Genomic DNA, 12545 nt, shown 5'->3' on the forward strand with positions numbered 1-12545 from the left:
ATGGGCACACCGGCCAGACAAACTTTAGTCACAGCATAAAAAAGGCAGTGGGAAATCAACAGCCTAAAAGGGCAGGAAAGAGTGGAAAAGTGAGTCTGCCAACTTCTGTGGGAAAAAAATTAAAAAGATTGTTAGGTTAACCTGTTTGTAGCTAATGACAGTTGGGGGAGGGGGCGTTTCCACAACAGGTACAGAAATTAAAAGAAAGTTAAATGAAGCATGTGAAAACCAGCTCCAAGAAAAATGTTTCGCTCTTACTAGTAACTGCTGCACAGTAGCACAAACAGCTGCCACATCCTCCAAGAGGATAGATGTACTTGTCCAAGGAACGTGCGATTAACAAAATTGCACCCTTGTGTGCTGTCCAGTTTTAAACAGCCACATTGCAATACACACGTAATATGTTATATCCCTTAGTGAAGAGAAATTTCTGGGGAATGAATGTAACAGCATCACTAACAAGCATGGAGAACAATGTTGACATAAAGCAAGTGTTTGATAATGTTGACCTTTGTTCATACTCACAGAAACACGGCCCCAGGCAGACCTCTCAACCACTTAGCACAAGAAATATGGACAAACCCAAAAATAATGGGGGGGGGGGGGCAAAAGCCCCAAAATAGGGACACATTTTAAATACTACTCTTGTAAATTTATAAAGTTGCTAGAATAAAAGAAGGTGTGCTCGTTAACCTGCATTTTCTGGAGTGTATGAAATCTGAACTGAAACCCAAATATCTGTCATTCTTTAATGACTTCAGTCCTCAATGTTTTTGTTGTTTGTCTTTCGGCTTTTCCTGGTAAGGAGTCGCCACGGCGGAACTCCGGTCCGCTAATGACTGGCGGTAGATTTTTACGAAATGCAGAGGTGCCACCTCGACGCCCAACCTTCAACAAAGGCACACCCATTAACGCATGCATGTCTTTCGAACGCTACCCAACCGTGGAGAGGACATGCAGACTCCACACAGAAGGCACTCCCAAGCCCAGCCGAGAATCGAACTGGAGAACGTCTTGCTGTGACGTAACAATGCTACCGCCGTACCACCGCAGCAAACACAAATGCTATGAGGAACAGGCCAAAAAAATGAGGTGAAAATCCAGAAGCACTTCTAGAGAAACCAGAACTGTCTCAAGCAAGGTTTAAGTTTATTTGCAAGTACTGAAAAGGTTGATCTAACTGAGTTAGATTTTTCAGTGCATCTTTGCAAACTGTATCTTGTTGTTGGACTGATGCGAATTGTCTGGTCACATTTGCTGCTTTCTGAACCGTAAAGGTTTAGACATCTTTCTAACTGTACTCTTTGCTAGTTATCCACAATTTTCAAACTACGAAATAAACTCGCTAGGAAGACAGCACAGTACAAGATCTGTCATCAAAGAAAGGCAACAAAAGAAAAGGTTGCAACATAAGCAATGCCATTATTAAAAGAAAAGGTTGCAAAATCAGAAATCAGATACATTTATCTCTACTGTACAGGAAATAAGACTGCTAGTTCTCGGCATGTGACCTGATCACCAACTTAAAAGCACAACTGTTACCTAGCAGTTGTCACATGCAATAATGGAAACCCTTTTGGCCCCTCTCGCTCTCCTTAGTAAAAGTTTCCCTACCCATTTTTCATACATTGGTACCCAGAAAAACAAAAAACAAATTCCCTAGTAACTAAACAGTGCAGCAGTTAGTGAAGCTTCCTCAAAGCTCTTGGTTCCATAGTTCAGTTCCCAAATGGGGTGCTTTCTGTGCTGAGTTTGAATATACTCCCTGTGTCCATGTGGGCTTTTGCCAAATCATCCTGTTCTCTCCTAATATCAAAGCTAGACAATGTAATGAAGTGGCTAACTGCCTGGAAGGGTGTGTGTGTGTGTGTGTGTGTGTGTGTGTGTGTGTGTGTGTGTGTGTGTGTGTGTGTGTGTGTGTGTGTGTGTGTGTGTGTGTGTGTCTTATTACCGGGATCTTCCGTGTAGGAATTTCACCTCTGAACAGAGTGCAACACCAAATTCAATACCCTGCATGCACCTACATCACTTGTTTACTTTGGAATATCTGTTGTCACAACAATACCCCTTCCCACTAACACCACCCCCTTACATTAAAAAGTACACATCGTTCCAAATGCTGCCCCTTTAATACTTTAGGTGGATATGCATCACTTTCAGTCATCATCCCTGCAGTCATTACACGGGGTTATCTTCATGTTATTAGTATTTCTAGATATGTTTTTTTTTTCATATTTGTGCTTGGCATCAGTTTTGATTGTTATACTGACATTTTGCCGCATATGTAAGCCTTCAGGCTTATAAGAGTGTGTCAGAAAAAACATTGTACTTATTTGATTACACAGAGTAAACCTGGCAGAACCCTTGTTGTAACTGAAAAGAAAACAAAACTTTAAAACGCAACCTTCTGTACCAGATAACAATCATTGGGTGCCCCATGAAACATGTATAGTTACACGTCTTTTCTAGTTTGGGGATTATGTTAGCGTACTTATTCAGTCAGTCTTTGATACTTGCTATATCTTATTCTGGCAAGCTGTGGGCATAAGTCGAAAACTAGTGCTTAATGGGATGGCTTAGTGGAACTAACCCAGTCAAAAGTGCATACAGTACTTCAATAAAATTATGTAGAAACATGACAAATAGTAGTCTAGAATACAATTTCAGTTGCAGAGTATATGTTGAACGCTTGTGGCAACAGATATTCCACAGTAAACAAGTGATGTAGTTGCATGCATGCTAGAGAATTTGGTGTTACACTCAGTTCACAGGTGAAATTCCTGCTATGAAGATCCCAATAAGACAGATTATTTCTGCATACATTTGTGCCACCCAAAAAAGTAAAATCTCTGTTCTATTTTGACCAGCTATGGTTGGGGTACTTTCTGTGCAGAGTCTGCAAGTCCTCCCTGTGTTTGTGCAGGTTTTCCCTGGGTGCTCTGGTCTCCTCACACATTCCAAAGTTCCAAAGACATGCAGTAGGTGAGAAATGGACACACTAAAGTGCCTATAGGTGTGTGTGTGTGTGTGTGTGTGTGTGTGTGTGTGTTTGCTATGAAACAACAACTATTAATGGGCCAACCACACGATGGTGTGAAAATTGGCTCTAGATGATTGTCGCTTTGAAGTGACACACCAACTGTATATGCAAGAATAGGAAAAGGGGTTGTAGATAGACGGATGCATGCTGTACCTACTTTGTTTTCATAATATGTTGTAGCTGCATGGATGGCAGTTTCCGGCTAGTCATCACATTATAGTTATATGATAATCAGGTGACAGCCCACTGCAGTATTTGCTGATTTTTCATTCGTGATGTCACTGACTAGGGATAGAAATGGACTTGGTTAATTGCTGGGTGAGCATCAGTACTGATTCATGCTGCACAGATGATGCTGTGACATTTATCTGAGGACCACATAACCATATCATCAGCAGAAAGAAGGTAGCTGTCTTGTTCTGAAGACTGAGGCACTGAACAGCTTACAAAAGAGGAACAGAGAAAAAAAATAAGATACCATACTGTTAATTACTGTCAGCAAGAGGGTAGACCTGGCCAGTTAGCACAGATGTGACCCACAACAATAAAGATGGTTTGTTTTATTACGGGGTAAAATAAGAATTAACTATAAAGCGACAATGTATTTTGGCTTCTGATAAGAATACAGACGAATGACACAGCAGAGACCATTTAGGAGATTAAAAGTATTCTCATAAAAAGTGCTTCTTACTGTGACTATATGAGGTACTGACAGCTATGCCAGGAGAAGTAGGCCAATATATGTGTAACATATGTCAGCAAAGCCAGCTGTAATTTTGTAAAGAATTATATGCCATTTGTATATCAAACTGATTTGTATAGATGCTTGTGTTGAAAATGGATATGTAAATTTGTGTTAAAAAGGTACCAACAGTGGGTCCTAAATGTATTGTAACTGATTAAATGCATACATTCTAAGTGAGAGAATACCGGAAAAGAAGAGGCTAAGCTCAGCTCCACTTGACTTTGGAAAACAGTAAGAAATTAAATTACTGGCCTAGGCCATAAAGATGTTATCTCACAGTTTTGAATGAAGCCAGAGATGCAATGTCTGTAAGAAGTATGGTTTATCAGCTCCTGTAGGAAGAGTGGAAGTGTTTTATGGTTTGATGACTTCCAGGAGCTGCAGCACATCTTAGTAAGGTTCTCTCTGTGTGTATTACTGACATCTACATGCTAAATCTGACAGCCTCTAGCCAAGTGGAATTGCATGGGCACCAGAAGTCAGAAAACCAGATCTATTTGATGCCATTCTGTAATCTAGGGGAAAAATTATATTTTAATACTAGGTGAGACTGAAATCTCATGGCAGTCTGTTTTTGGAACCTGACATCGAATGATCACTCACATACTTCATCTTGCCTTGCTCTAGTAAGTGACCAGGGAATAGGTAACTCTTTAGATTAGTCACAAATATATAGTGAGATTAGTTAAGTACTGTTTTTCTATATCTGTGTGAATCTATTCATCTGTGTTATTTAATACTTCCTGTGGTTTAAACTCTGGTGTTTATTATAAATAGATATTTACTATTTTCATGTTTTTTATTATTTATTATTAAATATATATATAAACCTTTCATTGTGGCTGGTCCTTTAGAGAATATTTTAACCTTTGAGAGTACTGGTATCTGTTTGGTGACTCTCTGGCCACTCCTGAAAGCTTTACTGCATTGGTCAAATTACCATGTTTATTAATATTAATTTCACTCAGTATATTTGGTTGCCCTTGTAAGAGCCTTAGAGTAGCTTGCTTGGGCATGTCTAGTGGCAGTAACTACCTTATAGTCTGAGCAGAAAGGGGCATAGCCAATAAATCTGTGCCAGCCTTTCCCAGGTGTGTGTGTGTGTGTGTGTGTGTATGCATGCGTGCAAATCAAATCTCAAAGAGTGTGTGTGTTAGCTGCCTGGAGCAGGGACACGAAGCACTGGTTTCTCAGAGAGGGTGCTGGAGGACTTGGCTTGTACACGTGGCTGCGGAAATAACAGCTGTACCACTGGGGAGCCTTACTGGGGACCTGGCGAGAGGTAGAGAGACAAACCCGGACCCCAGACTGAGTGTGTTCCCTGTGTACTCTTAAGGGAAATTGTGCTTGATGCATCTGGAAATATTGGCTGTATCCATTTTTCTTCAAAGTGAATTTCCCTCTCCAGTGTCAGTGGTGAGGATTTAGGCTCCTTGATTACTGGCCCAGAGTGAGGATGTCAAAGTTACAACACTGTAGAGATAGTTAGGAATGTACCTAATGTTTAATGATGGCCACAAATAATACCTCCATGAGCTGTAAGTACTCGTGGCAGGACAGGCAGTAACAAACAGCTAGGGCTGCCTGCCACCTTTTCAACTGTTCACAGTTGGACATTTCTTACTGAAACAGGACAAACCATACCAATGTCCAAAAACTGTTTTATTTTTCAACGTTTCTACTTATTTCCAGTATAAAAAAGTCCCTGCTGTAAACATTAGTTGTTTCTATTGTTTCATACCATAATACAGTGTTTCAGATTCGAAAATGCTTACCAAGATGAGGCAGCCTTAACCAAGAAGGTTTCTGAGTCATAGTAAGCCTGATCGATTCAAAGACAGCTCTTCCACTAATGTTTTTCCATGGCAGTGGCCACAGTGCAGGAGGAGGTCTTACTACTGAAGCCTCATGCAAATATAGTAATCCACTGGGAGAAGCTATTGTAAATTAGCCATGTTCTCTCCCTGAGAAATGGTGCTGGCAGAGAATTAACATGGGGAATGTTCTAATGCCATCAAAAAGATGGAATTCGCCATGCGATCCTACAGGAATGGTCATGGCTCATACAGCAAGTTCAAGTAGGTATACTTGAGCTGTGGATATCTTTGTGTGGCAAGTGTGTTCATCTTTATAGGTGCATGAGTGTGTGTGTGCGAGAGTCTCAAGACTGTCACCCTTTGAGAAGTAATTTCTGGAAGCTTCTTCTGCATGTATGTGCTAAAGCATGTGAGTGGGAGGGAGTTGCTCATACTCACAGAAACAATGGAGGGGTTTGTTTCAGTCTGCTTGGATGTACATGTCTATATGCATGCAGTGTGGTCTCCTTAAACTACTGCTCATCTTTTCTGTTGCGTTTCAAATCAAGAACCTCGAATTGAAGGAAAATATGAAACAGTAAGAACAACACAAATATTTCAGACTAATTCAAAGTTCTGAAAATAACTTGAAATATATATATATATATATATATATATATATATATATATATATATATAGACACATATATATATATATATATATATAGAGAGAGAGAGAGAGAGTGCAAAGAGGTATTTAGGAACACAATATGTTAGAAGGAGCAAGCATTTTAGAGGATACGGCCATGATCTTTTTGTTTAAATTATAGTTCCAGTGTAATCAGTCCACTAAAGAGATGTTCAGGTTTGTCTTCCATGCCGCACCATCTTTAAAACTTCTGTTTTCCTTAAGTTCTTCTTACGTTTTTTTTTTTTCCAGTAATTACTGTTGATATTTCCTGGTTTCCTGGGTTTTCACCATGGCCCGTTTTTACAATGGTGCAATTTTAAAATAACCTTTTTTTCACCTTCTTCAACTCATTAAGCATGCCTTCTTCTACCAAACAAGTCTGCAACAGTACCGTCATCTGTCTAGACACCATCATCTGTCTAGAATCTTCCTGGTCTTATTCCCAAGAATGAAGGGGCAGAAGGGATCTTGCCCATAGGAGCAGGTTGGTATATACGCTGATCAGGAGGGCAGAACTCAATGGTCAGTGAGGAGAGGAGAACAGAGGACCAAGTGATAAAAGTAAAGTTCCTTCCTTCTAAAAAACATGCCCTGAAATCAGGAGTCGTTTATTAAATACACTGGTGAGTCAGAAGACTTCTCCCTCATTTTCATCTACCACCTGGAATCCATCAAAGCCAAAGTAAACTCACAACTTCAGGATGAAAGCACGGTTTTGGGCATCTTCTGCCTACTCAGTTCACATGCCGGAAACAAAGAAGTTTTAATTCCAAAAATAAAAAATTTCCAACCCATCCTTATCACATCCATTTTTAATACATGCAGCAGACTAAGAATATTCAACAAGATTTGCCAGTTTATCCTTCTCACCCTGACAAAGTAAACCACCATACTATTTCCAGACAAGCTGGTTAACAGCCCTGTCCCATATTCTTTTTTGTGCACGTTAATCTGCAAATTTCTTAGCTTTAACTGCTGCCCATCACTACCTTCACACTCCAGCACTTCAGACTTTTGGTTTGTTTGCATTTGCACTGGCTGCTACCTAGCACAATTACTGTCTATTCACCTGATTCATCAATAGAGTTGTTGTTGTTGTTAAGCCACCAAATGATATGGAGTTGATAATGTAAAATGAAGACACAATGGTAAAGCCAAACTATTAGGCAATCTGAGATATGTGCTCTGTAATGAATTAAACTGTTGCTTGCATCAGCATTTGCAAAATGTTCCACTTGCAGCAGCAAAATTCACACACAAAATTTCAACACTTTCTCCTCTCACTTGGTTCTAAAATTTACCATTAGAAAACAAGACTGCAAATAAACTGGTGAAGCATCTAACACCACTCGAATTCCTACCAGTGAAATGAGTTTTGTGCCATTATGTAAAGGTAATGAGGAAATAAAAGTGTTCATTTTTATCAGATGTAGCCTTTTAAGTGGCAGAGCAGAACGAAGCACTGATTAAAGGATATCCATAAAACAATTTCAGCATTTTTGTTGTTGAACTTCACAATATACGTAATGTGAGCACAAAGTAATAACTTGTCTCCATGTAATCTGACAATTTTATAATTGATTTACTAAGTTTAAAACAGTTCAGTGACTTCATAATAAATTAGGCTACGAGTCACATAGATGTGTGCAGTTATTTAGTTACAGTAGATGTTTTAGGTTCAGTCTTACAGTATCCTTTGTTAATGCATTTTATTTAACCATAGATCCATCTTACCCAGCTCCACAACTTCTTTTTTTTTAAAATTAACTCATCTTAGTTTCTTACTTAATCACTACTCTGTCATTATTCAGTTATTTACTTTTGATTATTCTTTCAAATGATGCCCTATATTTCTCTTTGCTGCTGTGATGATGTGAAGTATTGCCATCTGTGCCAGGGAGAATAGGGCAGTGCATGTGTAACATATGCCAGGATAGTTAGCTGGAGTTTTGTATATAATTTTTTGTTATTTGACTATCACGCTGACTTGTACAGAGAGGCTTGTGTTAAAAAATGTATCAACAGTTTTATTATACCTGATTAAATATATATGTTTAAACAGAGAATTCTGAAAGAGAAGTATTTGAAATTAATCTATAATTTTCAAATACTGCAACAGGAGTGCTACAGAATCCTGAAAGCCCAAAATACTAAAGACCAAACTCCTGAAAGTTCAAAATCCTGAAAACTGAAAATACTGAAAACACGCAGGATACTTATTCCAGCACAAGTACATACAGAAAGAAAACACAAACCATATTAGTGTTCTACAAGTATAAGCAGGCTGTGCCACCCCCTGCTACTTAAATATATCAACTCCAAGATTAGTGTAGTGAAGTGCAATCTCAGAGTTGATATATTTAAGTAGCAGGGGGTGTGGGGGGCAGCCCCCCCACATGGGGGTGCAGGGGGGCTTGCCCCCCTGCATATAGTTGAAGGGTAATACATTTCTGTATGTACTTGTACTGGAATTTAGTAATTGTTGGTATCCTGTGTGTTTTCAGGATTTTGGTCTCAGGATTTTAGTCTTCAGGATTCTGTAGCAGTCCCACTGCAACAGATCTTAGCAAAGCTCTGAGTTGTGTATTGTACCAGAGTCAGGTGATTAAATGTGATGTCATTCTATGACCAGCACTGAGAGGATGGAACTCTCACAGCAGTTTGTTTTGCTTTCTTTGAAACCTGATTAAAAAAAAAATCTAAAAAATCTGTGTCAGTTATCGCAGTCAGTTCAGTTCAGTTCAGTTCAGTGTAAGTTTTAGCGGGAAGTTCATCACCTTGCCTTGTGGAAGTAAGCATCTCAGAATCTAATCTTGCCTTACTGTATTAACTCAGCTAGGGAACAGTTATCCTTTAGACAGTCAGGAAATACAGAGAGATTAGTTTAGTAGTATTTTTCTGCATCTGTTTGAATCTTTCCAACTGTTATTTTTATTTCTCCTGTGATTGAAACTCTGATATTTATTGTACTTGTATATTTAGTTTTCTATTTTATTATTTATAATTAAATATTTGTATACCTTTCATTGTGGCTGGTCTTTTAGAGCATACTTTTAACATCTTGAAAGTGCCTGTGCTTATTTTAGTGATGCCTTGGCCACTCCAAAAATCCTTGCTGCCTTGGTCACACTCTACCATTTATATTAGTATTGGTTTTACTTAGTACAATTAGATACCGTGGTTGGCTGGTGGCAGTGTGGTTACCTTATACTCTGGGCAGAAGGGGTACAGCTAGTAAATCTGTACCAGCCTTTTCCAGGAGTGAGTGTGCGTGTATGTGTGTTTGTGTGAAAATCAAATACCCAGGTGTGGATGTGTCAGCTACTTGGAACTAGGACACAGTGCTCCAAAGTGAGTCTTGTCTGGGATCTGGAGAGACAGAGTCTCAAGTCCCAGGTCTGCGGCGTATTCTCTGCGTGCTCTTGGGGGAAACTGTGCTTGATACAAAGAGCTGCATCTGAAAATATTATATAAATCCATTCCTGTTTTTAGTGACCATCTCTCACTGGTGTCAGTAGTGAAGATTGAGGCTCCTTGATTACTGGCCCGGGGTAGACAGGCCATCACATACTGGTGGCACAGTGGTGGGATATTGAACTTCAGTATCCTGTGGGCAGTTGTCACTGAAGGTGTGTGTGCTCTGAACAGTCACAAGGTAAACATTCAGAGTTTCATTTTCACAACAGTTTTATTTACTTTTATTAGTTTAGTTTAGTCAGGTAAAGCAGACAAAGATGTCAGCAGAGGATTATGGTAAGTCAAAAAAGAACCAGATGGCTAAGGTGTGCAAAGCCAAAGGACTGGTGCATGCTAACCGGGCTAAAGAGGAAATGATTTCAGCTTTAATCGCAGCTGCAGAGCGGACCAGTGGCCACTAGGACAACCAGTCTGGTGATGGAGATATGCAGCCTTCAGAGGACTTAAAAATCCATCTGGAGTTAGAGACTTGAACTGATGGCCAAAAGTTTGGAGACCGAAAAGAGACTGCGGCATTTGGAGACTGAAGAGAAACTGTGACATTTGGTGGCTGAAGAAAAGGAGAAGCAGCATCACCAAGAGGCTGAAGAAAAGGAGGTGCAGCATAAATATGAGACTGAAGAGAGATTGCGGCATTTAGAGGCTGAAGAAAAGGAGAAGCAGCATCACCAAGAAGCTGAAGAAAAGGAGGTGCAGCATCAGCATGGAGAGAAATGCTGACCCTTCATCAGGGTCATGGAGGTAATGGGGAAGGGAATAACCAGACCCCAGAAGCAATAAAGGTCAGTAAATTTCCACCTCAATTTGCAGAGGGGAAGACTTTGATAGTTTTATTCATATATTTGAAAGACTATCTAAACGGTATAATGTTGACCAAGAGTTCTGGGTATGGTTCCTGACCCCCTTACAACATGGGAAAGTTGTAACTGCTGCTTCTAAATTATCTAATACTGACTGTTTAAACCATGATAGTGTAAAACAATGTTTACTGGACTGTTATAAGTTAACACCTGAAGCTTACACAAAAAAAGTTTCATGAGCACAGATGCAAGGCAAATAAAAATGTATGTGATTATATTGCTGATTTAAACACTTATTTTCATAGGTGGGTGAGTGGGTGTCAGGTCACCATTTCTGAAAGACTGCCAGACCTTTTGGTGAGGGAACAAGCCCTTAGAACTTTGCCTGAGGACATGAGAATCTGGTTGGCAGACCAGAAATGTAACTCTGCATATGAGCTGGGGAGAAAAGGGGATCTCTACTTAGCAAGCAGGGTATCAATGGACAAGAAAGGGATACCCAGCGTAGCACATGTATATAAAGGAACCCATGCTAGGTAGCCTAAATCACCCAAACAGAGTCCAGTAACAGGGCCACTAGTTCGGGTACATGGCCAGGATCAGGGGCTAGATGTTTCAAACATAACCAGAGGGGCCATGTAGCATACAATATCCACTGAAGCAAGGTGGAGAACAAAAGTTGAGGGAGCCATCAAGTGGGAATGACAGTGTGCTAGTAGTAAGTTGCCTGGAGACAACAGGGGTATCAAACTATCACCGGAGTTTATATCCTATCTTAGTGGATGGAAGACAGGCCAATGCTAAGCACAGCCTCTAACATAACTATTGTGAAGCCTGCACTGGTTAAAGAGAAACAATACTTGTTTGGGCAGTCCGCTCCAATGCGAGCTTTAGTAGGGATCCCATTCCAAATACCTTTGGCCAGGGTACACTTTGAGTGAGTGCTGGAAAAAGAAGCAAGCAGGTAGCTGTGCTTGAGGGTATTCCTGCAGATGTCTTAATAGGAATGATTTTGATCATGCAGCACCTTGTGTGCATGCAGTTACATAGTCAGGCTTGGAGACAGGCATGTAGGTCTGGTAGCCTGAGGGAGAACCAGACAGACCCCACACCTGAAGCTGGGGTTGGTGATGTGGCTATTTCGGGGGGGAGCTACCCTGTAGCAGTGACCCTGAAAGTAAGCCACAGCTGCTGGTAAGTACTGACATTGCTGTAGACAGGGTGACTGCAAGGACAGAGGTAAGTGGCAGTACTCAGGCTGCAGTGAGACACCACTGTCAAAAGACACTAGACCTTCCAATGGAAGGGGAGCTGGGAGGAGTCACAAAGGTAGAGTTGAGACAGGCTCAGCTTTCGGACCCTACCTTACGAGGCTTGATGGTGGTAGTTAAGAAGACACCTGATGTTCAAGGAAAAGGTGAGTCTGTGTACTGAAATAAGGGTTACTGTATAGAGAGTGGACCCCTGAGGGTGAGGTAATACAGCAGTTGATAGTGCCCAGAACCTACCATCTGACACTTCCAGCCATAGCCTATGACATTCCTTTTGTAGGTCATATGGGCATAAAGCAAACTAAGAGATGTATTATGCAGAATATTTATTGGCCTGGGATTGCAAGGGATGTAACAGGGTACTGCAGAACCTGTGAGTAGTGCCAAAAGGTAGGCAAGACAAGAGACAAGGTCAAAGCTCCGTTGATGCCTTTACCTTTGACTGAGGCGGCATTTCAGAGGGTAGCTATGGATATTGTGGGGCATCTGAGTACCCCAAGTTCCACAGGGAAGAAGTACATCCTTGTAGTGGTAGTACATTATGATACTAGATAACCTCAGGTGGTGGCTCTGTCCTCCACCAAGGCAGTGAAGGTGGCAAATGCTTTGTTAGAGATTTTCAGCAGGGTAGGTTTCTGAGAGAAATACTGACTGACAGAGGTGCCAATTTCATGTCAGACTTGCTGGCTTGTCTGTGGAACTGTGGGATAAAGTATCTAAAGACC

The sequence above is a fragment of the Protopterus annectens genome, chromosome 16.part0 (genome assembly GCF_019279795.1).
Source record: "Protopterus annectens isolate FY-2018-M chromosome 16.part0, PAN1.0, whole genome shotgun sequence".
NCBI lineage: Eukaryota > Metazoa > Chordata > Ceratodontiformes > Protopteridae > Protopterus > Protopterus annectens.